General features: G+C 43.6%; 1 non-coding gene across 1 annotated transcript; it reads right to left on the bottom strand.

Annotated features, from left to right (window-relative positions):
* Nucleotides 1–2,757: 2,757 nt before the first annotated feature.
* On the bottom strand, nucleotides 2,758–2,846 carry LOC138446334 (small nucleolar SNORD12/SNORD106). The gene has a single exon (XR_011259274.1). It is a non-coding gene; the product is annotated as a small nucleolar SNORD12/SNORD106 (small nucleolar RNA).
* Between the last annotated feature and the right edge of the window lie 1,167 nt (nucleotides 2,847–4,013).

The raw sequence follows: 4,013 nt of genomic DNA, 5'->3' as shown, positions 1-4,013 counted from the left end.
TAAGAAAGCCTTCCTCAGTGATCATTGTAAAGAAATAGAGGAAAACAATAGAATGGAAAAGACTAGAGATCTCTTCAAGAAAATTAGAGATACCAAGGGAACATCTCAGGCAAATGTGGACACAATAAAGGACAGAAACAGTGTGGACCTAACAGAAGCAGAAGATATTAAGAAAAGGTGGCAAGAATACACAGAAAAACTATACAAAAGAGATCTTAATGACCCAGAAAACCACAATGGTGTGATCTTTCACCTTGAGCCAGACATCCTGGAGTACAAAGTCAAGTGGGCCTTAGGAAGCAGCACTACGACCAAAGCTAGAGGAGGTGATGGAATTCCAGCTGAGCTATTTCAAATCCTAAAAGATGATGCTGTGAAAGTGCTGCATTCAATATGGCAGCAAATTTGGAACACTCAGCAGTGGCCATAGAACTGAAAAAGGTCAGTTTTCATTCCAATCCCAAGGGAGGGCAATGCCAAAGATTGTTCAAACTACCGCACAATTGCACTCACCTCACACGCTAGCAAAGTAATGCTCAAAATTCTCCAAGAGAGGCTTCAACAGTACATGAACAAAGAACTTCCAGATGTTCAAGCTGGATTTAGAAAAGCCAGAAGAACCAGAGATCAAATTGCCAACATCTGTTAGATCATTGGAAAAGCAAGAGAGTTCCAGAAAAACATCTACTTCTACTTTATTGACTATGCCAAAGCCTTTGTTGTGGATCACAACAAACTGTGGAAAATTCTTCAAGAGATGGGACCATCTTATCTGCCTCCTGAGAAATCTGTATGCAGGTCAGGAAGCAACAGTTAAAACAGGACATGGAACAACAGACTGGTTCCAAAAGGGGAAATGAGTACATCAAGGCTGTATATTGTCACCCTGCTTATTTAACTTATATGCAGAATATATCATGTGAAATGCTGGGCTGGATGAAGCACAAGCTGGAATCAAGATTGCTGGGAGAAATATCAATAACCTCAGATATACAGATGACACCACCCTTATGGCAGAAAGTGAAGAGGAACTGAAGAGCCTCTTGATAAAAGTGAAAAAGGAGAATGAAAAAGCTGTATGAAAACTCAACATTCAAAAAACTAAGATCATGGCATCTGGTTCCATCATTTCATAGCAAATAGATGGGGAAATAATGGAAACAGTGACAGATTATTTTGGGGGGCTCCAAAATCACTGCAGATGGTGACTGCAGTCATGAAATAAAAAGATGCTTGCTCCTTGGAAGAAAAGCTATGACCAACCTAGATAGCATATTAAAAAGCAGAGACATTACTTTGCCAACAAAGGTCTGTCTAGTCAAGGCTATGGTTTCTCCAGTGATCATGTATGGATGTTAGGGTTGGACTGTGAAGAAAACTGAGCACCAAAGAATTGATGCTTTTGACTGTGGTGTTGGAGAAGACTCTTGAGAGTCCCTTGGACTGCAAGGAAGTCCAACCAGTCCATCCTAAAGGAGATCAGTCCTGAGTGTTCTTTGGAAGGAATGATGCTAAAGCTGAAACTGCAATAATTTGGTTACCTGATGCGAAGAGTTGGCTCATTGGAAAAGACTCTGATGCTGGGAGGGATTGAGGGCAGGAGGAGAAGGGGACGACAGAGGATGAAATGGCTGGATGGCATCACCAACTCAATTGACATGAGTCCGAGTGAACTCCGGGAGTTGGTGATGGACAGCAAGGCGTGGCATGCTGCAATTCATGGGGTTGCAAAGAGTCGGAAACGACTGAGCAACTGAACTGAACTGAACTGAACTGAGTGTCAGCTGGTCTCTAGCTGGGCTGAGTTTAGCCAATGGTTGATATGGATGGGAGATTAAAAGACAAAGGGAACAGTGAGGTTGGGTGTTTCTGCTTCTCTTCTCTGCTGCGGATACATGTCTGACAGTACATGGACTGAATTCCCTGAATGGCTTTAGCTCCCTCTGGACAAGCCAGTCAACCAAGAGTCTTGCCTCTAGCATCATCTCCAGGCCAAGGTCTGATAGTACCATTTTTACTTCATCCCTCCATTCCATGTGTGGAAGTAGCTTCCAGCTGTGGGCATCTAAGATATCTCACCATCCTCTGTCTGGTTTCTCAGTTATTCCACTACCCATCTAATCAATTTCCCCACATTATATGTATATATTTTGGTAACAAATCACTGAAGTGGTTCATTTTTTGGCCTGGTTGGATCCTGATTAATAAGAACAGGTAAGAATACAAAAGCCAAATCTGATAGGCAAAAGAATGGGAAAAGATATTGACAACCAATTGTACAGAACGTTCTTTGAGGAGTTTCATGAAAAGAAAAGAGAGACTTGGTGGTAGCTGGAGGGATGGGTCTTTTAAACTTGTTTGGTAAGATATGTGCTTGTTTTAGGCTGAGGGGAAGATGTCTGAAGAGAGTGAGAGAATAAAAGGTAGAGGAATTGAGCTGTGTGTGTGTGTTAAGTCACTTCAGTTGTGTCCGACTCTTTGTGACCCTATGGACTATAGCCCACCAGGCTCCTCTGTCCATGGAATTCTCTAAGCAACAAAACTGGAGTGGGTTGCCACTTCTCTAGGGGATCTTCCCAACTCAGCGATCGAACCGGTGCCTCCTGTGTGGCGCCTGCATTGCAGGCAAAATCTTTGCCATTGAGCCACCAGGGAACCAGTTGGATTAATGGAATAAGGTCCCAGAGGAAATAGGAGGAGGTAAGGGGTTTTGTAGGATCCAGGTAACAGATTTGATCCAGTTAACAGGGTTTGTTCCCCAATGCATCAGATAAAACTGGTAATAGTTCAGTTAGATCAACAGGATCCACCAACAGGGGTATAAAGTTATATCATCAGCTAATGGGATTGACCTTAACCTGAAACTGATATCCTGAAACCAGCAATACAAAGGTAAAGATTCACTACCTTGTAAATAAAGTGTGTGAAATTTTTTGATGGACTCAGCTTTTCCCAGAAGTTTAAGGCTTTGCTGAGTTTAGAGGTGAAAAGGTGGGTTGGAAGAGAGTGGTGATAGTCTGGAATCCTTCTGTGAGGACTGGGAGTGAAAACTAACCAGGGATCTCTGAGAGGACTGATGGTAATGCAGAGGACCCAGCTGAGGTATTTACAAGGAATTGCATAGTTTATAGTTTGGTTCCCCTCTCCCTCAGATGATCAGTTGTGCCCGTTTGGAAGCAGGATGACAAATCCAGGGTTGCGGTCTTGAGAGATGAACACTGTGGAAGGGCAGAGCTGCAGGAAATCATAGACGGGAAAGTGGTTTGGATGGTCTCTTGGGGAATACAGACAGTATGGCCAGCAGAAAGAATGCGCAGAGTCACACAGGTGGGCAGGACCGACTTCTCATCCCAGCTAAGGAAACCTAGGCAAGTGACAACCTTTCTAAGCTTCAACTCCCTCATCCATAAAGTGAAAATAGGTTATAAGACTGAACAAGAAAACGTATATAGTGTGTGAACTAAAGATCCTCGCACAAACAGAGAACTCAGCCAATGAAAGTGAAAGTGGCCAATTTTCATCAATCAGATCCTTATTCAATTTTGATATGTGTAGATCTCTCTTTGAGTCACAAATCTGCAACTTCTCTAAAACACACCATGTCAGGTTCCCAAACAAGCCCACTGCAAGTCACTCTATGGCTCCGAACCACACAGGAAGATGCTCATGAGACTCCGAGCTACCATCATCTAGAGAGAATAGAGCTGTTGGGAGCTCTGTGTGAAGATTATACTCTATGGGGAATATGAGCCTCTGGGGAGCCACAGAACAGGTAATTCAACTGGGACACAAAAATGGACCAGGTATGGAAAGATCCTCCGGGGACTAGTGGCTGAGATTTATAGCTGGTGGGGGCATCTGGGGAAACGATCAGAGATGCATCAGCTAGCAGAACCAGGGTTCCAGTGCGTCTTCCACACTGTGACTTATTTATCACAAATAAGTATATATAGTGTGTTCTTGCCTGGAGAATCCCAGGGACGGGGGAGCCTGGTGGGCTGCTGTCTCTGGAG

Source organism: Ovis canadensis, chromosome 9 (genome assembly GCF_042477335.2).
Source record: "Ovis canadensis isolate MfBH-ARS-UI-01 breed Bighorn chromosome 9, ARS-UI_OviCan_v2, whole genome shotgun sequence".
NCBI lineage: Eukaryota > Metazoa > Chordata > Mammalia > Artiodactyla > Bovidae > Ovis > Ovis canadensis.
Note: the sequence above shows the minus strand (reverse complement) of the source record. Positions and strands in the feature narration are given on the sequence as shown.